Raw genomic sequence first — 26,771 nt, forward strand, 5'->3', positions numbered from 1 at the left:
AACACAAAATATGATACAAGACAAAATTATCTAACTGATTTATATCAAATGGATGGCATAGTGGGACCCTGAATACACTAAGAAAATGGCTTTTGAAAAAAAAAAAAAGAAAATGGCTTTTGTGTTCAAATTGCAAAAAAGCAAATGGAATGAGTCCTTGTAAGTGGGATTTACTTAAAATTTATAGGCTATATAGAATTTCTAAGAAATGCATTGTCCAATACAATGGCCACCAACCACAAATGACTATTGAACACTTGAAATGTGACTATTTCAAATGAGGAAGCAAATTTTTTGTTATTTAATTTAAATTCACTTAAATGAAATTGAAAATTGATACTCAACTCAATAATTAAAAAATGGCAAGTATGTTTGAAACAACCTAGGCACATGAATCTACTTTTTCAACTATTAATTTTATGAAGTGTAAATTTATAGTAAGTACTTCTAATGAAAATTTGGCATTCTGATTGTGATATGCTCTGAATGTAAAATATACACTAAAATTTGAAGACTTCATATGAAAAAAGAATATAAAATATCTCAATAATTTTCATGTTAGTTACATTTCAAAATGATAACATACTGGTTTAAACTTATCAGTAAATTAATTTCCTTTGTTTATCTTTATTTTTGGTGATTACTAGAAACTCTTAAATTACATTACAATGAATAGTGCAGATTTAGAGCATAATAACATTACTGTAACCCAGGGATTTCCCTTGGCATTTCACACAGAATCATGCATATAATTGACTCTCACTAAATACATGTTGTCTAAACAACAATTGTCCATATATTTGGGGAAATATTTCTTGTTATACTTTCCAAAAGATTAATTTGAAAAGGAGCTCATTTTTTAACAGAAATATGGTTTTGGAGGTAGGCCAAGCAATGAAAGAAAAGGGGACATTCTTCCTTCTCTTATTCAGAGAACCCACAATTAGTGGAGAGAGGTCAAATGAACTCATCACATTTTGATCAAGTTCCCACAATGCTCCCAAGCATCTGCTAGACTAAACACCCCTTCTCATTGGGGTTTTTCCCACACCTCTCATCATGGCTTCATCCAAAAATTAGCAAAATTCCAAAGAATTCTCCAATAGTTCTGAGGAGCTATGGGAAAGATAATAGTCATAAATGAGGCTAGAAGCACTGTTGCTGGCATCATACAAAATTAGTTGAGTCCTGGTTTTGCTATATATCAACAATGAAAAAGTTGCTTAACCTCTATAATCCTCATTTTTAATAATAGTAACTACCAGTTAGGATTTATTTGTTAAAAAAATAAATACTTAGTACTTCAAATATAGTAGGAACTCAGTATATGGTGGTTATATGATGCTGATGATTAATTATATCACTGTTATTACAACTATACCATCCAGCAACTATAGGGAATCTTAAAGTCTTCTTAAGTAATCTTCATTTTAGCAGTTCCCAGATTTTCCAGAAATAAAACTTTCTGTTAGCTTTAGTTTCTTACTTTTCCTGCATGAAATTATCAATCAAGCTGCTGGCACTACAAAGCCATAAACATAAAGAGAACTAAAAGAGGGTTTCACAATCTAATGAGTTCCAGAAATTTCACCTTTTCCCAGGAAATCTAAGAGACCCTCTCTAGTATTTTTAGTACTCTGTACTGAAAAAGATTTACTGTAGCCATATAGGGTAATGCTGTGTACATTTGTTTTACTTATGATCAGAGAATCTAATGTACAAGTATTGCTATAACCAAGGATGTCACATGATTATTTTATATTTTAAAGCAAGCATGTAGCTCATAAACCAAGGCTGTCTTATTTACTAGCCACTTGTAGACATAGTGCCTGGGCCTCACAAAAAAAAATGTTTTAATTTCTTTTAAAATCAGAAGAAGAAAAAAACACCTTTAGGTTGAAGAAAATGTTTTACTATGGCAAAGCCTAGTCAGAACCCAGCCCTCCAGGTAACCAGAGGAGCAAAAATAAGAAACAGTGATACAACTCCACTCTGGACATTAGGAATCACAGATAGACTGGTTGTATAGACCTTCACTGCCAGCAGAGAAAGCATGAAAAAACAATATGTTTATATAAGGGGCAGAGAGCTGCATCACTAGTCATAGAATGCACGTGGAGTTAATGCTCCAAAGGAATGTTTTGACAATTCTATATCTGGCTCTCTACCATCCATAAACCTTCAAATTCACCATTGACCATACACATTAGCACGAAGAAACTGGCCTCTAATATTTTGACATTGTTTTCAGCCTCTACTAATGCCCTGTTTTGTCCTTGGCATCTTCCCGTCATGTGATACTTCCCTTTTATACTTCCTTAGATTTCCTTTTCATATCTGCCTCTATTGTCAGCCTGTTGAATGATGACACTACTACAAGCTGGGCTAGGACTTTTGCCTCTCTACTTCAGGAAGAATCTCCTTTCATGATGCTGCCTCACATCATCCTGGGGCCATTCCACCCTACCCCACCCTGCTCTCCCAAACTCTTGCCAGAATTTTCATGCACTCCAAAGAGACTTCAAAAAGAAAAAGAAAAAGAAAAAAAAGAAAAAAAGAAAAAAGAAAAGAAAAAAAGAAATTTATACCATAAGCATAGCACCTAGGAACCAGACAAATGTGATTCTGAGTTTCTGGTTCAGCTCTATGACATTCAACTTAAACATCTTTGATACTCAGTTTATTTGACTTCAACATGAAGATAATGGACCATGCTCCTCACTGACTCACCCTGTCCCTTGTAAGTGGGAAGCAGTATATTTAATAAACAGTACTTTTTTCACTTCTGTTTCATATATAAAGATCTTGAATTAGTTACTCAACAAACACTTGTAGATTATCTATTATTGTATATATTGCTCTAGATACCATCAATATACAGGAGATCAAAATAGAGTTCCTGCCTCAGAGAACTTATACTAATGTATAGAGACAATTAAAAAAAAAACAGTAAACAACATGTTAGATAATCAGATGATGATAAATTATGGAGAAAGATAAAACAGAGTGAGGGAGATAATGACTGGGGTGTGTACAGTTCTATTATGTAAGAGAGTTTAAGGAAGGTGACATTTGAACAGAGTCCTAAAGAAAGTCAGCAAGAAAGCCATATACATATCCAAGGAAAGAACTTTCCAGAAAAGGGAAATAATAAGTAAAAAAGTACTGAAAAAGGAATGTATTTGGCATGTCTGAGGAACAGCAAACACTGGAAGAGAAGCTGGTAGTGGAGCTTACTGTGTTTTTAGTCACAACTGCTCCATCCATGAACAAGGATACATAGTTCCTTTCCCACTGGGAACAGGAAGCAGGAGAGGGACTGAACAGGATGCAAGGTTAGGAAGCTCCATGGTCAGGTCTGGCAGTGCATTTTCAATTTCAATTTGACATTTTTTGAAGGTATGTAAGACTCTGTACCAGCCTCTAAAAGAAGATAAAGATACAAAGAAGATCACTGATACCAAAGAGCTCATTTTGTCTGAAAAGTTGCATGTATTCAGAACTTTCTAAACACCACTTTACATGTAAACTACAAAACCCCTTCAAAGAAAAATAAAATTATTTTAGGACTTTCTATCATTTTGGTTCATCTATCCCATGCCACTTCTCCCTAATTAGTGCAGATAATTGAAAGTTAACTTTATTTTCAAAGCAGAAAATAGCTAATTGGCCCACCAGCTGGGAGGTGGAGTGTTTCCAGATTGTAATTTTAATGGTCATTTTAAGACCAGAAAGGACTCAAAAATGTCGTTTAATTCATCTCTCTGCCTACAAACAGGAAATATCACCACTTTGTACTGGCAGACAGTGCTCACTGCTTCCAGTCCATCTCAACCAATGTGCTTGGCCAAGTTTTCTACCAAGCTGTATGTGTCCATCTCTTAGCAGGGAGAGTGCATTGCATGGTATTTTCATGTATTTGGAAACTTTCATCTCTACTCACTTAAAAAAAAATACTATTCTCATATTAACATAATAATAAACACATAAACATAATAGTGAACTTCTAAAAAACTATTCCATATGACAAAGTCTACTATATGGTTTTTTTGAGTCGGTAGAAATTTTTAGTTCTTGTTATCTTAGGCTTTGTAGAACTGGACACGAATTTTTATTTTTGGATGGAAAACTATAAGAAAGCGGTAAGTCCCTTTCCTGTTATTAAGGCTCAGCAAAGCAAACATTATTTTAACCTTTGTTGTATTTCTGGCTCACATTTTCTCCACCATTTTACTGGACTTTCTCTTGCATTGCCCAATGTTGGGTGTTTGTACTTTTTTTTCTCCTACATCTGTTTTTCCTCAAACTCTCAAGTTTCTGCACTTTCTGCATAACTTTCATTTTCCTTCTGTGTCTTTTTCTCCTGCTCCATTGTTTCTGTTGACATATACCAATACACTACATGTTTACATGTTTGTTTTTACTCACTTTTTCCTTGTCTTTTTGTTTCCATCACTTTTTAAAATCCTGCTTTCTGAGATGCCTGGGTAGCTCAGTGGTTGAGCATCTGCTTTTGGATCAAAACATTATCCCGGGATCCCAGGATCAAGTCCTGCATTGGGCTCCCCCGTAGGGAGCCTGCTTCTCCCTCTGCCTATGTCTCTGCCTCTCTCTGTATGTCTCTCATGAATACATAAATAAAATCTTTTCTAAAATAAAATAAAATAAAATAAATAAAATAAAATAAAATCCTGCTTTCTCTCCTACTTTGGTAAATGCAAGTTTTCTCATGGCATTTTGAAATGTAACCATAGTCCTACCTCTCTCCCATGATGTGGCTGAGCCTTGGGCTTTCAGTTCATTTGCTAAATAATCAAGTTGGCCAAAAGAGACAACATTCAAGTCTAGTATCTCAAATGTAGCAAATTATAAAGTTAAGAAATACTGACATTATACCACTGCAACCTATCCTTTTATATTTTATCTACAGTATCTAAGAAGAAAATAGGCCGAGCACCAGTATCAATAAGGAACTTACCAAAATGAGAGAAAATTTTACTTCCATTTTTAAAACTACTGCATGATTTTTAGGTAGCATTTTTATAACTACTGAGTTGAAAAAAATATGAACTTTGATTGGGATGGCATTTGGATCTACAGTTTATTGGTGAGCATTATTAGTAGTCCAATAGATCAAACAGACCAGTTAGCCCTTAGGAGCACAAGCCGACTACAGCCCAGTTCATCTCTTCTACTTTATCAGTGTTTCTTATTTTACATACCTCTAATCTCATAACGGACCCAACTGTATACAGGTTTTCATTTTCTATTTCACCCTCTCAGCTTCCTAAGTGAAGTTTATATTATCTCATGAACTAGAAAAGTTAAATTGATAATAATCATGGTCACCAGAATAATGACCCCCCCCCCTTCAACACACATACACACACAGAGCTCTACATCCCAACCTATGGAACCTATGAATATGTTATCTTACATGGCAAAAAGGAACTATGGTTGGAGATGGAATTAAGGTTGCTAATTAGATGACTTTAAAATAGAAAGATGATCCTGGATTACTCAGGTGGGCTCAATATATAATCAGATGGGTCCTGGAAGGAGGCGAGAAAAGAGAGGAAGAAGAGTCAGAGTCACAGTGATTTGATATAAGAAAGGCCCAACCTGCCATTGCTGGCTTTGAAGAGGAAGGAAGAGATCACAAGTTAAGAAGTGCGGGCAGCCTCTAGAAGCTGGAAATGTCAAAGAAGCATGATTTCCCAGGGCCTCCAGAAGAAACACAGCCCTGCTAACACCTTCATTGGAAATCCATTTTTAACTTCTGATCTCCAGAACCATAGGAAAATGAATTTGCATAACAACACTAAGTTTGTGGCAATTTGTTAGAGCAGTGATATCAAATTAGCAAAATAATAAAGCCATAAACAGTTTCATCATAATAATTTTTAAATATGTAATGTAGATTTCTCAATGTATCACTTAAATTTTTAGGCCTAGAATCTAAAATGGGCTTTTTCCCCACAACAACTTTGTTCTGAATTTTAATGTGATTATTTTCTTACAATAGAACTGAATTTAAAAATATTACATTTAAAAATATTTTGAATACTATCTAGATATGACATTGTCTAAATAGTTTTATCATATAAGGAAATGTTATCAGAAGCATTAAACTTTCTAAATAACTAAATCATTAAACTTTCTAAATAATTATTACAAGACTTGTGTTTCATTCTAAAATAGCTCTAATAGTCTCTTTTCTAATGTTGCCTCATATTCTTTTTCATGGAACTGTTTTAATCCTAAAAAGATATTTGAATTTCTGAAATATCAGACTCATTTCCACAACCAGACTTTTAAAGTTAAGTCAGTAAAAGCTAGATACATGTGAGTGAAGTTTTAAAATCATGTTAGGCAAAGTCTCTGACAAAACTATTACTTGAATGTTGAACTTTTTGGGAAATTCATGGCTATTTCTCTATTTCCTCTTTAAGTCAGAAACACTTATAGTTTCTGTGTGCATGATTTTTGACAAGTTAGTTAACCCTTTCACCAGAGTATGACAGACAATATTACTTAAGATTCCTTGATACTATGACTTTAAAACATGCATAGACATTTAATAAGAATGATGAGTACTAGAAAAGCATTACAAACAACTCCAATCCATGGATAAGCTTAAAATGCTAAGCTTAAAGTCAAGCTTAAAATTACAACTATCAAAAAATAATTTTTTATAAAATGAATTACCAAACTGATGACTACCAGAGGGGAGGTGGATGAAGGGATGGATGAAATGGCTGATGGGGATTAAAGAGGGCACTTATCTTAAGGAGCACCATGTAATGTATAGAACTGTTGAATAACTATATTGTACATCTGAAACTAATATAGAACTGTATTTTTTATTTAAAATTGTATTTAGTTAACATACAGTGCAATATTGGTGTTAGAAGTAGAATTCAGTGATTCATCACTTACATACAACACCCACTGCTCATCACAAGTGCCCTTTTAAGTATCCACCACCCATCTAACCCATCCCCCATCGACTTCCTTCCATCAACCCTCACTTTATTGTCTATCCTTAATAGTCTCTTATGGTTAGTTTCCTTCCCTCTTTCCTTTTTTTCTTTTCCCCCTCCCATATGTTCTTCTGTTTTCTTTCTTAAATTCCACATATGAGTAAGATCATGTGGTATTTATCTTTCTCTGACTTATTTCACTTAACAAAATATGCTCTAGTTTTATCCACGTCATTGCAAATGACAAGGTTTCATTATTTTGATAGCTGAGTAATATTCCATTGTATATATCTACCAAATCTTTTTTATCCATTCATCAGTTGATGGACATTTGGGTTCTCTCCACAGTTTCGCAATTGTTGATAATGCTGCTATAAATATTGGGGTGTGTGTACCCCTTCGAATCTGTATTTTTGTACCCTTTGGATAAATATCTAGTAGTGCAATTGATGGATCATAGGATAGTTCTATTTTTAACTTTCTGAGGAACCTCCATACTGTTTTCAAGAGTGGCTGCACCAGTTTTCATTTCCTCCAACAGTGAAGAGGGCTCCCCTATCTCTGCATCCTCCTCAATACCCATTGTTTCTTGTGTTATTAATCTGAGCCATTCTAACAGCTGTGAGGTGGTATCACATTGTACTTTTAATTTGTATTTCCCTAATGATGACTGATGTGGAGCATTTTTTCATGTGTTTGTTAGCCATCTGTATGTCTTTGGAAAAGTGTCTACTCATGTCTTCTGCCCATTTAATAATGGATTATTTGGTTTGGGGTGTTCAGTTTCATAAATACTTTATAGATTTTGGATACTATCCCTTTATCAGATATATCATTTGCAAATATCTTCTCCCATTCTGTAGGCTGCTGTTTAGTTTTGTTGACCATTTCCTTTTCTGTGCAGAAGCTTTTTACCTTGATGAAGTCCCAATAGTTCATTTTTGCTTTGTTTCTCTTGCCTCTGGTGACATACATAGTAAGAAGTTGCTATGGCTGAGGTCAAAGAAGTTTCTGCCTGTGCTCTTAACTATGATTTGGATGGTTTCCTGTCTTATGGTTAGGTATTTTATCCATTTTGAATTTATTTTTGTATATAGTGTAAGAAAGTGATTCCGTTTCATTCTTCTGCATGTGGCTCTCCATTTTACCCTATACCATTTGTTAAAGAGACTGTCTTTTTTCCATTGGATACTCTTTGCTGCTTTGTCGAAGATTAGTTGGCCATTAGTTGTGGGTCCATTTTTGGGTTTTCTATCCTGTTCCATTGGTCTATGTGTCTGTTTCTGTGCCAGTGCCATGTTGTCTTGATAACTACAGATTTGTAATATAGCTTGAAATCCAAAATTGTGATGCCTCCAGTTTTGTTTTGCTTTTTAAGGATCGCTTTGGCTATGCAAGGTCTTTGTGGTTCCATATAGATTTTAGAATTGTTTGTTCTAGCTCTGTGAAAAATGCTGGTGGTATTTTGATGGGGATTGCATTAAATGTGTAGATTGCTTTGAGTAATATAGACATTTTAACAATATTTGTCCTTCCAATCCATAAGCATGGAATGTTTTTCCATTTATTTGCATCCTCTTCAATTTCTTTCATAAATGTTCTATAGGGGATCCCTGGGTGGCGCAGCGGTTTGGTGCCTGCCTTTGGCCCAGGGCGCGATCCTGGAGACCCGGGATCGAATCCCACATCGGGCTCCCGGTGCATGGAGCCTGCTTCTCCCTCTGCCTATGTCTCTGCCTCTCTCTCTCTCTCTCTGTGACTATCATAAATAAATAAAAATTTAAAAAAAATAAATAAATGTTCTATAGTTTGCAGAGTGCAGATCTTCTACCTCTTTAGTTAGGTTTATTCCTAGGTATCTTATTGTTTTTGGTGCAATTGTAAATAGGATAAATCCCCTGATTTCTTTTTCTGCTGCTTCATTATTGGTGTATAGAAATGAAGCAGATTTCTGCACATTGATTTTATGTCCTGCAAGTTTGCTAAATTCATGTATTAGTTCTGGCAGTTTTTTGGTGAAATCTTTCAGGTTTTCTATATAGTATGATGTTATCTGCAAATGGTGTAAGTTTGACTTCTTCTTACCAATTTGGAAGCCTTTTATTTCTTTTTTATTGTCTGATTGCTAAGGCCAAGATTCCCAGCACTATGTTAAATAGTATTAGTGAGAATGAACAACCTTGTCTAGTTCCTGACCATAGGGGGAAAGCTCTCAGTTTTTCCACACCGAGCATATTAGCTGTGTGTCTTTCTTATATGGCCTTTATGATGTTGAGGTATATTCCATCTATCCCTACTTTGTTGAGGACTTTTATCAAGAATAGATGCTGTACTTTGTCAAAAGCTTTTCCTGCATCCTGCAGGGCTAGTTTAGTGGTCATGTACTCCTTTAGTTTTTGTTTTGTCTTATATTTTGTTTTATTAATGTGGTGTACTATGTTGATTAATTTGTGAATATCGAACCACTTCTGCAGCCCATGAATAAACCCCACTTGAACATGGTGAATTTTTCATCTAATATACTATTGAATTCAATTTGCTACTGTTAAGAATTTTTACATTCATGTTCATCAGAGGTATTGGCCTGTAATTCTCTTTTTTAGCGGGTTTTTTGTCTGGTTTTGGAAAAGGTAATGCTAGCTTCACAGAATGAGTTTAGAAGTCTTCCTTCCATTTCTAGTTTTTGGAACAGTTTGAGAAGAAGAGGTATTAACTCACCTTTAAATGTCTAGTAGAATTCTTCTGGGAAACCCATCTGGCCCAGGACTTCTGTTTGTTGGGAGATTGATTACAGATTCAATTTCTTTGCTGGTTATGGGTCTGTTCAAATTTTTCTATTTCTTCTTATTTCAGTTTTGGTAGTTTGTAAGTTTATAGGAATTTTCCATTTCTTTGAATTTCACAGTTTGTTGGCATATACTTTTTCACAGTATTCCCTTATAATTGTATTTCTTCAGTGTTGGTTGTGATCCGCTCCTCTTTCATTTGTGATTTTATCTATTTGGGTCCTTTCTCTTTTCTTTTTGGTAAGTTTGGCTAGAAGTTTATGATGTAGGTTTTATTCACTATTCCTTTTCTAGCTCCTGTAGGTGTAAGGCTAGGTTGTGTATTTGAGATTTTTCATGCTTCTTGAGGTAGACCTTTATTGCAATATACTTCCTTCTTAGCACTGCTATTGCTGCATCCCAAAGGTTTTGGACTGTTTTGTTTTCATTTTCATTTATTTCACGTATTTTTAAAATTTCTTCTTTAATTTCCTGATTAACCCATTCATTCTTTAGTAGGGTGTACTTTGTCTATGGCCATACCACCCTGAACATGCTCAATCTTGTCTGATTTCAGAAGCTAAGCAGGGTTGGGCCTGGTTAGTACTTGGAGGAGAGTAGGATGTTCTTTAACCTCCATGTATTTGAGATCTTTCTAATTTTCTCTTGTGGTTTTCAAGTCTCATAGCATTGTGGTCTGAAAATACACATGGTAAGAGCTAGATCTTTTTGTACTTGTTGAGGGCTGATTTGTGACCCAGGATGTGATCTATTCTGGAGAATGTTCCATGTGAATTTGAAAAGAACGTGTACTCTGCTTCTTTAGGATACAATGCTCTGAATATATCTGTTAAGTCCATCCAGTCCAATGTGTCATTCAAAATCATTGTTCCCTTGTTGATTTTCTGCTTAATCTGTCTGTTAATCTTTCTGCTATAAGTAGGATGTTAAAGTCCCCTGCTATTATTGTATGATTATCAATGAGTTTCTTTACATTTATTATTAACTGATTTGTAGACTTGGGTGCTCCCAAATTGGGGGCATAAATATTCACAATTGTTAGATCTTCCTGATGGATGGACTCCTGAGTTGTGATATAATCCCCTTCTTCACCTCTTGTTACAGTCTTTGTTTTAAAATCTAGTTTGTCTGATACAGGTATGGATACTCCAGCTTTCTTTTGACATCCATTAGCATGATAGATGATTCTCTGTCGCCTCACTTTCAATCTGCAGGTATCACTAGGTCTAAAATGAGTTGCTTATAGGCAGCATATAGATGAATCTTGGGTTTTTATCTATTCTGATACCTTCTGTCTTTTGTTTAGAGGATTTTGCCCATTCACATTCGGAGTGATTATTGAAAGATATGAATTTAATGCCATTGTATTACCTGTAGAGTTGGTGTTTCTGGTGATGTTCTCTCATCTTTTCTAGTCTTTGTTGCTTTTGATCTTTTTGTCCCCACTCAGAATCCCCCTTAAAATTGCTTGCAGGGCTAGTTTAGTGGTCATGTACTCCTTTAGTTTTTGTTTGGGAAACTTTATCTCTCCTTCTATTCTGAATGACAGCTTTGCTGGATAAAAAATTCTGGCTACATAATTTTCCCACTCAGCATTTTGAATATTTCCTGCCACTTTCTTCTGGCCTGCCAAGTTTCTGTGGATAGATCTGCTGAGAACTTTATGTGTCTACCCTTGTAGGTTAAGAACCTTCTGTCCCTAGTTCCTTTCAGAGTTCTTTATCACTGTATTTTACAAGTTTCACTATGATATATCTTGATGTTGACCTGTTTTTGTTGATTTTGAGATGAGTCCTCTGTGCCTCTTAAACTTAAATGCCTGTTTCCTTCCCCAGATTAGGGAAGTTCTCAGCTATAATTTGTTTGAATAAATTTTTCTGCCCCTCTTTCTCTCTCTTCATCTTCTGGGATTCCTATGATATGAATGTTATTACATTTTAATAAGTCACTGAGTTTCCTAAGTTTACCTTTGTGATCCATTAACTTTCTTTCTCTTTTCTATTCAGCTTCATTATTTTCCATAATTTTGTCTTCTATATCACTTACCATTCTTTGCTTAGTCCATCTTTGTTTTTTATAGCTTCCATTTGGATTTGCATATCACTTATAGCATTTTTAATTTCAGCCTGACTAGATTTTATTTCTTTTATCTCTGCAGTAAGGGATTCTCTAGTGTCTCCTTTGCTTTTTTTCAAGCCCAGCTAGCATTCTTCTAATCATTGTTTTAAATTCTCATTCAGACATCTTACTTTTATATCTGTATTGATTAAATCACTGGCTGTGAGTTCTACTTCCTATTCTTTCTTTTGGGGTGAATTTCCCTGTCTTATCATTTTGCCCAGAAAAGAAAAACAAACAAACAAAGAAAAAAAGGCAAAAAAAAAAAACCCTACAATACCCTAGATGCTGAGTGTGGTTTGTTAAAAGAATCTAGATCCAAAAATAAAAAATAAAATGAAATGAAATAAAAATAAACAACAAAATAATACACAATGTAAAAAATATATATGAATTTATTTTTTTTAATTTTTATTTATTTATGATAGTCACATAGAGAGAGAGAGACAGAGCCACAGGCAGAGTGAGAAGCAGGCCCCATGCACTGGGAGCCCGACATGGGATTCGATCCCGGGTCTCCAAGATCGCGCCCTGGGCCAAAGGCAGGCGCTAAACCGCTGCACCACCCAGGGATCCCTATATATGAATTTAAAATTTAAAATAATAAAGTTTTAAAATGAATTGAAAAAAGGAAAATGAAAAAATATAAGTTTTATAATAAAAAAATAAAGAATAAAAGTAAAAAGGAAGCTAGATCCTATTTCCCCTATAACTGAAGCTTTGCAGCACTCTATGATCAGTAGATTTGGTATAAGTGAGTTGTTTGTGTTGGTCTTGTGCAGAAGAAGTCTGTTACACTGATTCTCAGGTGAACTTGCCCTAGTAGAAACACACCTCCAAGGCACAGAGGGGGGGCTTTGTGTAAGCGGCTCCAGTCTCCAGTAGGTGGCACTGTTTTGTACCCTGAAGGCTTTCAGTGCTGAGGAGTGTGATGAATATGGTGGTGCCCCACTCTCTAGTCCTGGAGCTGAAAGTGCACCCCCCCCACTCTTCAGGGAGCCTTCACAGAAGAGAAGTCAATCACCCTTCTTGTGCTCCCAGTTTCCATCAGAACTCTGTGTTCACCCTGCCTGTGTCTGAGCTTTTTTATCTCAGGTGTGTGACTGAGTTTCAAAACTCCAAATTTTAGGAACTCCCACAGTGCACACCTGCACTGTTCCTCTGGGGAGAGGGAATCCCTCTGCACTTTTGCCATTTACCAGCCTGTTCCAGTAGAGTGGTCACACAACCATGCAGTAGTTCACGGTTTATGGCAAAACAGAGCAGAAAGTCGGCACCAAGACTTACTGCTCTCAGCCAGCTTCCATGCTCCTATGCCTGGGAACAGTGGAGCACGTAGGCACCACCTGTTCTTCTTGCAACCCAAGAGATCCTCAGACCACATTGTCACTCCTGGGACTCTGCCCCTCTTTGCCACCTGAGTACCTTTAAGCTAGGCATGTCCCCCACCATAGTGGACTTCTAAAAGTTCAGATTTTGTGCTTTGCTGCTTATAATACTTTGTGGTAGCTCCATAAGCAGGCTCCCCCCTCCCTGCCACTATACCCACAGCTATATTTCCCCCAAGTCAACTCCCTACACCTCCTTTCCCAAATGTAATCGCTTTTCTACTTAAAGACTTGCAGTTCTTGTTCTCTCACACCTTCGACTAATTTCTTGGGTGTTCAAAATGATAACTATCTAGCTGTGTTCAATGGATGAGACAAGCTTAGGACCTCCCTACTCCTCTGCCATCTTATAACTCCTCGTATAACACTATATGTTAGCCACACTGGAATTAAAATTCTAAAAACAGAAAAAAGTAATTACAAATATTAATTAGGCAGTCATTGGGAAATGTTTGGCTTCACTTACATACCATAGATATGAGTGACTCCCCCATAGTACCACGCCCAACTTCTTCCTATTCTCTCAATGGCCATCACAGGTATTGCAGCTGTCTAACGTTACTGATAAAAAAAGAAAGCAAAAAGCTTTATAAATATTTTTTAAAATGCTGAGGATCCTACAGGGAAAAAAAGAATGAAACCTTTAGAGATTTCTACCAGAGAAAATTCCAAAAGCAATTCATTCACAACCTTTCATTTCCCATTCCAATCCTTCATTCTTTTAAAAGTCACCAGCCCTGCCAGAATGTCAGCAATGAGATATGAGGAGAGGCATTGTCTGTGGGTACAGCTAAAAAGTCCACACACTCTATAACCAAAGACCAAATCTTCATCTTATCAGTGTTCATAAGTCCTATGCCACCTTTCTGATTTATCTTACAAACCGTTGACCTTAGGTGAAGACATACCAGCACTCACCATCACTTACTAACCTCTTGAAGAACTTCTAAACAAAAAAGTCAGAATAGACTCCCCTTTAAAATATAGCGGGCTTCTATTTGAATTTTAGGTTCTCCTTTTAAATTTGTTCCATGTATTATAGGTTCATGTTGTCTCAGAGTGAGACAGAATTTCCTTTGCTGAAAAAAGCAAAATATTGTCCTTTGGCAGACTTTTATTGTATAAACTTGCCACTGAGCTCTTTTGCATCTTATTATACAGTCTGATTTGCCAATAGCTAATTACAGGAATCATTTACTTACTCCATCTTCGCAGCATCACAGCAACAAAATAAGGAGTCTGATGGTATCACTTACATGGAATTCATTATGATAGAAGTAGATATCACATTCTTACACCCCTCTTTTCACATGTATGTATTTATTCCTCCAGAATTTCATGCCTGAAATAAATTTACTGGAATCTCAGCCTCTACTATATGTTAAGTCTACAACTCAAGAACATCCAGGCCAAGGACATAGCGTTCCATCTTTACAATCAAATACAGATTTCCCATTAAAAAGAAAATTCTTTATTTCAAAAGATTTAATAGTATAGTCCTTTAAAAATAATTCCAGATGGCTAAATTTTATTACTGAAAATATTTGACTACAACAAATACTTTTTGCTTTATTGTAATTTGAACTAATTTTCAGACACTAGAGGTCGTACCTCATTCCTATAGAAATAGGTTGGGCTTAGGAGTTACACCACATTTTCTTTTATTATTTATTTCAGCTATTTTTGTACCGCTTCAAGATGACTTCACTCTTACTGACACATTTTCAGTGACTGATTGTGCAAGACATGTTGATATTTTCCTACATTGTTTTGCTACTTTTTGTATCAACTTGGCCATCTTTTCTCACTCGCTTGCAACTCCACCCTCTTTTCTTTGAAGTCTCTGTCTAGTTAAATTAAAAATAAATTTCATTGAGCTGAATGGCTTATTACATCAAAAGGAAAAAAATTCAAACAGAGCAGTGATTAAGTACATAACCTTTAACTGAAATGAATATTTCCAAAATAAACAACACTGAACAAATATTTCCCAATGGCCTATAGAAAGCTCACGTGTAACACAATAGCAATGCTTTTATTGCCCCTATATTATATTTCCCAGTAAATGTCTCCAAACAGTGTTTAAACAAAATATTAATGTACAGGTTCCTATGATATTCAAGTAATTTGGAAATCAAGGAAATTGAACTCCTTAGCCCAGCTTCTATGGATTGAAGTCACATGACTGTAAATCAGGTTAGTTGCCACTAGATGGCTCTATCTTAAGTTACTCTCTGAAACAATATCTGCCCTGCAATTAAAGATCTACAATATAAGCATAGGCACTGATCGCTAAAATTCTGGGGACAAGGGAATAGGGCACTAACTATATAATGAAATAAATGTTTATGTTTCATCCAAGATATTATTTTGGAATTATCATTCTGAAGTAGATAAATGTAGCATATACATAGAAATGATACAAGAAAAAACAGGGAAAAAGAAATCTATATATACCTTAACATGCTTTCTGTCATCTAAATGTATAAATTCTTTATCCCATGTAAGTTAAGCACCCACTTCATTTTAAAATTAATTTTAAAATTTGGCTAGCATCTTCCCTTCAATGGCTTGGCTGACCCTGGTATGTGCCTCCATGAAGCCCCCAAGGCTATTTTGTGTATTTTCCATCACATAACTATGTGCCTTCCATAGGCTTATGGAGTCTGATTCACCAAGATTTAGTCTCCTTTATTTCTACCATCATGTAACTATTAAATTATTCTGCTTAGGCTAGGAAAACAAGATTGCCAGTCTGTCTGGTTCCTTCTAAAAGTAACTGCCACTTAAAGGAACTATTGTGCTATGTCTTTGAGCACTTTGAAACAATTATGTTTAACATGATAAATGTCTTTGAAAACAAAAAGAAGTTTTAGGTCCTTCATATTGTAAATTATATGATTTTTTCCCTCAGTTTTAATGTAATCATTGTGTGAGGAAACTTCACTACAATACATATCTTTCACAATCACACAATCATTCAGAGCCATCCTGCCTCTATGTGGCATATTGTAGGCACCTAAAAAGATTTGTTAGATGAGTAAAAGAATAGATGATGGAAGATTTTTTTTGTTGCATCCTTTCCTGATCTACCTGTGCAACTGCAAAGAGTGATATACAGATATTCCTAACTTATGATGGGTTGATATCTTGATAAACCCATCACAGTCAAAAATGCATTTAATACACCTAACCTACCAAACATCATAGCTTAGCCTAGCCTACATTAAATGTGCTCAGACTACTTACATTAGCCTACACTTGAGCAAAATCATCTAACACAAAGCCTATTTTATAATAAAGTGCTAAATATCTCAGTAATTTACTGAATACTATACAGAAAGTACAAAACAGAATCGCTGCATGGGGACAAAAGGTCATAAGTGTATCAGTTGTTTATCCTCATGTTCACATGACTGACTAGGAACTGTGGCTCACTACTGATGCTCAGCATCATGAGAAAGTATCATACCACATATCACCCACCTGGGAAAATATAAAAATTCAAAATTTCAAGTATAGTTTCTATAGAATGGCTATCACTTTACCACATCATAAAGTTGAAAAACTTAAAGTCAATCCTCCTAACTTGGGGACTGTCTATAATGAGAACTATAAATCTCTTGCTCGAGCATTATATTCTAGAATTTGTAAAATAAATGATAGTCTAAAACTGTGTCCTAGATGTTTGCATTTTATGTGGAGTGAATCCTGAATATAGACATGTTCCAGCCATACTAATGAATTATTACATTTAAGACTCTAAGCATCTTGAAAATACCATTATTAGGGTCACAGTGTATACAACACTCCCCCCACAAATCCCTACAATTGTATAAAGCTACACAGCTATGGGTCCCTTGATCTAAATTCATATAGGACAAAATGAGAGATCCATCATATGGGAGCCAATCACTATCCACTGCCCTTTTTCTAGGCTACCTGGTTTTCTCTCAGGTTCTAGAAAGCTATGTTGACACTGAATTATTCTACCATGTGGTTTGTAGTGAAATATGGAAAGTAAGCAGCCTGCTTTCCTCCTGCTTTGTGATGTAGCCCCCTTCTTCCCCTCACTGCCAGCTGACTATGCAAAGAGTGTATGGCTGTGGAGACCAGGACAAGAGCACAATTCTGTCACAGAACCCAACACAGCTGACACCTCAGACAAGAAATAACTATACACTTAGTTAGCTGGCTTTCGTGTAGCCATAGGGTGAGGGTTAGATTTTGGTCGAGGAGGACATTAATTCAAAATTACTGTTTAGTCTAACTAAAAATAGAAAATTTCCAATTACACCTACACCAAAAAAAAGAACAGTTTTTTTCAATGTTTTGTCATAAGTGAATAAAATTGTTTCCATCTCGTCAGAGTTTCTAAGGGCAAAATGCCTAAAAATAAGCATTAATAAATTTTCTTCTACCACTCTGCTAGTAGTAAAGCACACGTGCCTAGCAGTAGAGTTTTTTAAAAGATAGGAAATCAAAAGAGGAGGAAAGATAGAGTTTCCCAGACAAACAAGTTAAAGGAGTTCATGACCACTGAACCAGCCCTACATGCAAAGTTACAGGGGACTCTTTGAGTGGAAAGGAAAGACCATAAGTAAAAGTAAGAAAAGTAGGAAGCACAAAAGCAATAAAACTAAGTATATCTGTAAACAATCTGTCAAGGGACTCACAAAATAAATAGATATAAAATATGACACCATATACTTAAAATGTGGGAAGAAGAGTAAAGAATGGGTTCAAACTTGAGCAACCATCAACTTAATATAGACTGCTATATGTACAAGATGTTATATACAAAGCTAAAGGTAACCACAAACCAAAAACCAGTAAGAGATATGAAAAGATAAAAAGAATCCAAGTATAACAATAAAGAAAGCCAACTTATGGTGAGAGTAGAGAACAAGAGAAGAAAGGAAAAGACCCAAACTACACAACAAGTAACAAAATGGTAATAAATACATACCCGTCAATAATTACTTTGAATATAAATGGACTAAATGCTTCAATCTAAAGACACAGGGTGACAGAATGGATAAAAAAATAAGACCTATATGCTGCCTACCAGACACTCATTTAGACTTAAAAACACATGCATATTGAAAGTGAGGGGATGAAGAAACACTTATTATGCAAATGGATATGGAAAGAAAGCTGCAGTACCAATACTTATAACAGACAAAATAGCTTTAAAATAAAGACTAACAAGAGACAAAGAAGAATCCAATCATACAATCCTAAGGGGACAATCCAACAAAAAGACATAACAATTGTAAATATATATGCATGCCAATATGGGAGCACCCAAATACACAAAAGAGTTAGTAACAAACATAAAGGAAATAATTGATAATACTAAGTAATAGTAGGAGACTTTAACACCCAATTTACATCAATGGACAGACAGGTCATCTTAAGAGAGAATCAACAAGGAAACCATGGCTTTGAATGACATACAGGGCCAGCTGGATTTAATAGGTATATTCAGAACATCCCATCCTAAAACAGAAAAATACACATTCTTTTCAAATGCACATGGAATATCCTCCAGAATAAATCACATATTAGGCCAAAAAAAGTCTCAATAAATTCAGAAAGATTTAAGTTATATATCATGCATCTTTTCTGATCACAACACTATGAAACTAGAAATCAACCACAAGAGAAAACCTAGAAAAAGCACAAATATATGGAGGTTAAATAACATGCTACTAAACAATTAAAGGTCAACCAAGAAATCAAAGTAGAAATCAAAAAAATACACAGAAACAAATGAAAATGAAAACACAATGGTGCAAAATCTTTGGGATGCAGCAAAAGCAGTTCTGAGAGGGAAATTCATAGCAATACAGGCCTACCTCAAAAAGCAAGAAAATCTCAAATAAAGAAGCTAGAAAAAAAAAGAACGAATTAAACCCAAAACCAGCAAAAGGAATAATAAAGATTAGAGCAGAAATAAATGAAGAAACTTAAAAAAACAATAGAACAGATCAATGAATACGGGAGCTGGTTCTTTGAAAAGATCAACAAAATTGATAAATCTCTAGCCAGACTCATTTAAAAAATAAGAAAGATGACTGAAATAAAATTAGAAAAGAAAGAGGAGAAATAACAACTGACATCACGGAAACACAAGACTGAAAGAGAATATTATGAAAAATGATATGCCAAAAAACTGGAAAATCTAGAAGAAATAGAAAAATTCCTAGAAACATATAACCTGCCAAAAAGAAGCAGGAAGAAATATAAAATCTGAATAGACTAATTTCTAGCAATGAAATTGAGTTGGTAATCAAAAAACTCCCAACAAACAAAAGTCCAGGATCAGATAGCTACACAAGAGAATTCTACCAAATATTTAAAGAAGAGTTAACACCTACTCTTCTCAAACTTTCCCAAAAAAATAGAAGAGAAAGGAAGCTACCAAATTCATTCTACAAGGCCAGCATTACTCTGATTCCAAAAGATGATAAAGGCACCACAAAAAAGAATTAGAGTCCAGTATCTCTAATGAACATACATGCAAAAATCCTCAACAAAATAGTATCAAAATTAATCCAACAATACATTTAAAAAATCATTCAGGGGCACCTGGGTGTCTCAGTGGTTGAGCATCTGCCTTTGGCTCAGGTCGTGATCTTAGGCTCCTGGGATCAAGTCCCGCATCAGGCTCCCTGTAGAGAGCCTGCTTCTCCCTCTGCCTATGTCTCTGCCTCTCTCTGTGTGTCTCTCATGAATAAATAAATAAAATCTTTTTTAGAAAAATCATTCACCACGATCAAGTGGGATTTATTCCTGGGATGCATGGTGGTTCACTATTCACAAATCAATCAGTGTGACACACCACATCAATAAGAGAAAAGGTAAGAACCATATGATCATTTCAGTAGATGCAGAAAAAGTATTCAACCAAGTACAACATGCATTAATCATAAAAACCCTCAACAAGGTAGGTTCAGAGAGAACATACCTCAACATCATAAAGGCCTTATCTGAAAAACTCACAGCTAACATCATACTCAATGGGGGGGAAACTGAGAGCTTTTCTCCTAAGGCCAGGAACAAAACAAGGATGTTCATTCTCACCACTTTTATTCAACATAGTACTGGAAGTCCTAGCCACAGCAATCAGATAAGAGAAAGGAATAAAAGTCATCCAAATTGGTAAGGAAGAAGTAAAATTTTCACTATTAACAGATGACATGATACTATATATAGAAAACCTAAAGATTCCACTAAAAAAAAACTAGTGGAACTGATAAATGAACTAAGTAAGGTCACTGGATACAAAATCCATGTACAGAAATCCATTGCATTTCTATATATTAATAATAAAGCAGCAGAAAGGGAAAATTTTTAATCCCTTTAAAATTGCACCAAAAATAATAAAATAAACAGGAATGAACTTAAGCAAAGAGGCAAAAGACCTGTATTCTGAAAACTAAAACATTGATGAAAGAAATTGAAGACAACACAAAGAAATGAGAAGATATTCTACGCTCATAGATCAGAAGAACAAATATTGTTAGAATGTCTATACTAACAAAAGCAATCTACAGATTTAATGCAAATACCTACAGCATTTTTCACAGAACTAGAACAATCCTAAAATTTGTATGGAACCACAAAATATCATGAATCGCCAAAGCAGTCTTGAAAGAGAAAAACAAACTGGAGGTGTCACAATTCTGGACTTCAAGTTATATTACAAAGCTGTTATAAACAAAACAGTAAGGAAAGAGAAAAACAAACTGGAGGTGTCACAATTCTGGACTTCAAGTTATATTACAAAGCTGTTATAAACAAAACAGTAAGGTACTGGCACAAGAATAGACACACAGATCGACAGAATAGAAAGCTCAGCAATAAACCCACAATTATATGGCCAATTAATCTTCAACAAAGGAAGTAAGAATGTGCAATGGGAAAAAGACAGTCTCCTCAACAAATGATGGCAGGAAAACTGGAAAGCTACATGCAAAAGAATAAAACTGGACCCCTTCTTATACCATACACAAAATAAATTCAAAATGGACTAAAGACCTAAATGTAAGATCTGAATCCATAAAAACCCTAGAAGAGAGCACAGGCAATAATTTCTCTGACATCAGTCATAATAATATGTTTCTAGATAAACTATTGGGACTACATCAAAATAAAAAGGTTCTGCATAGCAAAGGAATAACCAACTAAACTAAAAGATGACCTACTGAATGGGAGAAGATATTTTCAAATGACAGATCTGCTAAAGGATTAGTATCCAAAATATATTTTAAAAAATATACAATTCAACAACAACCAAAAAAAACCCCAAATAAAACAAATAATCCAATTTTAAAATGGACAAAAGACATAAATAGACATTTCTCCAAAGAAAACACACAGATGGCCAACATATACACAAAAAGGCTTTCAGCATTACCCGTCATCAGGGAAATGCAAATCAAAACTACAATGAAATAATACCTTACACCTGTCAGAACAGCTAAAATAAAAAACACAAGGAACAGCAAGTGTTGGCAAGGATGTGGAGGAAAAAGAACCCTCGTGCACTGTTGGTAGGAATTCAAACTGGTACAAAAACTGTGGCAGACATTATGGAGGTTCCTCAATAAATTACAAATACCCTATGATCCAATAATCACTATTTTTGTATTTACCCAAAGAATACAAAAACACTAATTTGAAGGGATATATGTACTTGTGTGTTAATTGCAGCATTATTTGCATTAGCCAAATTATGGAAGCATCCTAGTGTTCATCAGTAGATGAATGGATAAGGAAGATGTTACACACACACACACACACACACACACACACAGAGGAATATTATTCAGCCACAAAAAAAGAGTGAGATTTTGCCATTTTCAACAACATGAATGGATCTAGAGAGTATAATGCTAAGCAAAATAAGCCGATCAGAGAAAGACAAAATACCATATGATTCTACTCATACGTAGAATTTAAGAAACAAAACAAATGAACAAAGGAAAGAAGGAGAGACAATCCAAAAAACAGACTTTTAACTATAGAGAACAAACAGATGGTTACGGGAGAGGAAGTGGATGGAGGGATAAATGAAATAGGTGACGGGGTTTAAGAAGTGCACTTGTGGGATCCCTGGGTGGCGCAGCGGTTTGGCGCCTGCCTTTGGCCCAGGGCGCGATCCTGGAGATCCGGGATCGAATCCCACATCGGGCTCCTGGTGCATGGAGCCTGCCTATGTCTCTGCCTCTCTCTCTCTATCATAAATAAATAAAAATTTTTTTAAAAAGTGCACTTGTCGGGCAGCCTGGGTGGCTCAGCGGTTTGGTGCCACCTTCATCCCAGGGTGTGATCCTGGAGACCTGGGATGGAGTCCCACATCGGGCTCCCTGCATGGAGCCTGCTCCTCCCTCTGCCTGTGTCTCTGCCTCTCTCTCTCTCTCTGTGTCTCTCATGAATAAATAAATAAAATCTTTAAAAAAAAGTGCACTTGTCATGAGCACCCAATGATGTACAGAATTGTTGAATCACTATATGTACACCTGAAACTAATGTAACACCATATATTAACTACACTGGAATTAAAATAAATAAATGTGTATAAAAATATGTAAAAGGTCAGAGTGAAAGCAGGAAAAAAGGATTGGCAGCTGCTCTCCCCTGCTCAGCTTTATTTAGCTCTGGACTCCCCGACAATAACCAAAGAGTGTCTGAAACATTCTGAATGTGGTATCTAGTGAGCTCTACATGAGATAAACTATTTCCTTAAGCAGAGATGAACATTTTTTTTCATTCTACTAAAAAACATCTCTTCAATAAATGTATGTTTAAATATTTCAAATAAACAAACATTTTTTAATGCTTGCTACAAACCTAACACCATTCCAGGTTCTGAGTATGACAAAAAAAGAAATAAACATTATAGACACAGATTCATGAGAGTCTCACAATTTGTTAAGGGAATGAGATCTATACATATGAAACCATTATAAGCATAGCAAAGAAGTTTTTTAACACATATACATAATAAATAAATTCTGGGTAATTCATAGCCACCCTACTATTTCTCATCACCAGCTGTCCTGATTCTGCATCAAAAGATCCAGGGACCTATGGTGCCTGAGTGGCTCAGTAAGTTAAGCATTTGGCTCTTGGTTTTGGCTCAGGGGTCATGATCTCAGGGTAGTGAGATGGGCTCCATACTCAGCATAGAATCTACCTGAGATTCTCTCTCCTTCTCCCTCCACTCCTCCCACTCATGTTTTCTCTCTCTCTCTCTCAAATAAATAAATACATCTTAAAAAAAGAGACCCAGTGACCTAACTGGACAAGGTAAAACTCTCTTAGATGTATATGGAAGGAAGCCTATAGGGTAAGATAGAATAGCCATGTTATTAAAAATTATCCCATTCCCTACTGCATACTTGTGTAAGAAAGAACAACCAAAGAGGTATCAGTATCATGTAATATATTGTGGACATTCAAGTTTGAAGTACTTATTGAAATAATGTAATGCAGAAAAAAAGTTTTAAGGATGTGGAATAGAAAGGAAATTGGGAAGATCAAAGCAGGGGTTTGAGTAATTTTAAAATGACAGTTATAAGATAGTCACAGTACCATTTATTGAGGCATGTGCACGTACTAGATCTGTTATATGGCTTATGCCTAATCCTTACAGGAATTTTTGGAGTTTGCAAATTTTTTACTTATATTTAACTGATGAGGAAACTAAAACTCCGAGGGTTTAAGTGATTTCTCCAAGGTTTCACAGCTAGGGAAAGAGGACAAACTGGGATCCAAGTGACACTCACGTGACTCTTAAACCTACAGTTTTTCCATTCTGCCAAGTTTCTCCAAATGCCGTGTGTGCCTAGAATCATGAGATGCACACACATCTCAAGTGCAGCAGATAGCATAATAAAAGATGCAGTGGAGCAAACGTCCAGCAAACATTTATTAGGTCCCTGTTAGGGCTAGGTGCTGGCTAGATGCTGGACATACAAGAGTGAGAGAGGCAGACGCCAGCCCTGGCTGTCTCATGGCAAGTCAAATACAAGGATCAGGAGCAGACGGGAGGCAAGAGGAGGAGACTCCACATCACCTCGCATACCAGAGACCCGCTTTCCTACAAGATGTCAAAAGTGGCACAGAAGATTAAGTTACACAATCTCAGGTAAGTTCACAAACTAGACTCAATTTCAAGCTCCAAGAACAAAAGATGCAACAGCAGAAACAGAATGTAGTAGTAATAATGACAACAATCAAAATATACTCAGGGCATACTAAGTGCCAAACACTCTTGTGTATATTTAGCATATGTTAATTATGTTAATTCATTTAGCATAAAAAGGATAAGAGCCAATTGTAAGCAACATGGTATCAAAACTGATTATCTCTTCAAACCTTCATGGTATTTTTAACCTTAATAAACCTCAGGCCTTTGGTCTCAATCTACTTCAATATCTACATATCATCTATGCCAAAATCATCGTTTTGACAGAAAATTCATTATTGAAACAAGTAATTTAGAAGGAAGGAAGGAAGGAAGGAAGGAAGGAAGGAAGGAAGGAAGGAAGGAAAGAAAGAGACTCCATTCAACAGGAAACTCCATTCAACAGGTAATTTATTATCAAGAGCATATTTTGTAGCCAACTCATACCATCCAGCCCTATGGGAAATTTCCTTTTCCAAGCCTCAACCTATTCTTATTGGAATGGAATTGTCTTTATGAATAGTTATTTCTCCAAGTTAAGCCTATACCTGGGTAACACAGAACCCTCTACTAGGTTGTAATTTATATCAGCCTCATCAATATTGAAAATAAAATATTAACTTTTCTGTATTTTTGCCTGATATCTAAACTGTATGTCTTGCTTTGTAATCAAGAGCGTAGAACTCCTGTATGTGAAGATCCTTCAGTGGCCCTGCACTCAAACTGACAGCTAATAAAGAACCATATCAAATAAATCAATGAGAAAATGGCACAATTTGAACAGACACTTAACGAAAGATAACATCCAAAAAAGATAACAAAAGATAACATCATTGGTCATAAAGGAAACAGAAACTAAAAATGCTACCTGACACTCATGACCAAAATGGCTGAAATGAAAGACTGTCAATACCAAGTCCTGGCAAGCATGTGAAACAAATGGAACTCTCAGATACTGTCTGAAGAGGGTAAATTAAAAACTGCTTGTCAGTATTTATTAACACTGAGTATATGTACATGCTATTATGGGGCAATTCTACTCTTAGATATAAAAACTCAACAAAAATGTACACATACATCACAAACAGTCATCTACAGCATTATTTATAATGCAAGCACTATTTAAAATTGCCAAAAACTGGAAATTACCCATGTATCCATCCATAGTAGAATGTACATATAAATTGTGTTATATTCATATAGTGAAAAACTACACAATAATGAAAATTGGTGATCTACAATTACACTCAAATACACAGCTAAAACCCACAAACATAATGTTGAGAGAAAGAAGTTAGACACAGAAGGATACATACTGCCTGATAACTGTTATATAAAGAAATAAGCACATAAGCAATACTAATATATACTGCTAGAATTCACAATCGTTTATCTGGGGAAAGCAGACTGTGATGGCAAGTGGGCACAATATGGGCTTTGGGGACTACTGGTTAATATCCTATTTTTTAATGATCTGGAAGCTGGTAACATGGATGTGTTCACTTTGTGAAAATTTATGGAGCTTTATACTTATGATTTGTGTGTGTGTGCCTTTTTCTGTATATAGGTTACATTTCATTAAAACTTCACCAAACAAGCAGGAGGTGGGAAGACATGTATGGATATTATGTATCAAGATGATCAATATTTCTCTGTCTTCAGTAAAATTACTGCTAATATCAATGCCTCTAAATCCACGTAGCAAATTCCTTTTAGATTATGTTCTAAGAAAAATATGTCTCTCTTGAGTACTTTTATGCTTCATTTATTAGGAAGCTCAGAGCTGACCTGAGCACTTTGATGTAGTAATTACCTAAAAAAAAAAAGAGTTTATTTATTTATTCATGAGAGACACAGAGAAAGAGGCAGAGACATAGGCAGAAGGAGAACAGGTCTCCTCGCAGGGAGCCCGATGTGGGACTCGATCCCCAAATCTCAGGATCACACCCTGAGCCGAAGGCAGACACAACCACTGAGCCACCCAGGCGTCCCAGTAATTACTTTTAATGAAAGGTTTTTAGCATTTTAAAACCTCAAATTCAATATTTATTTTATGTTCTTTAACCCATTTTTAATGATTCCATCATATTTATGTTTATTCAAGTAACCAACATCCTCAAAACCTCTCTGGAATTTATTGAAGTATAAAAACATATACCTGAGAGTAGTGAGAATAAATCAGTGATCAAAAACAGCCTCTGAAATTACAAGATAAATTTAGAAGTATATATTTTATTTAATTTATAGTATACTCCTTATAAATGCTCTTATAACTAATAACCTTTAAGCAAAAATC

The sequence above is a fragment of the Canis lupus genome, chromosome 4 (genome assembly GCF_048164855.1).
Source record: "Canis lupus baileyi chromosome 4, mCanLup2.hap1, whole genome shotgun sequence".
NCBI classification, from domain to species: domain Eukaryota; kingdom Metazoa; phylum Chordata; class Mammalia; order Carnivora; family Canidae; genus Canis; species Canis lupus.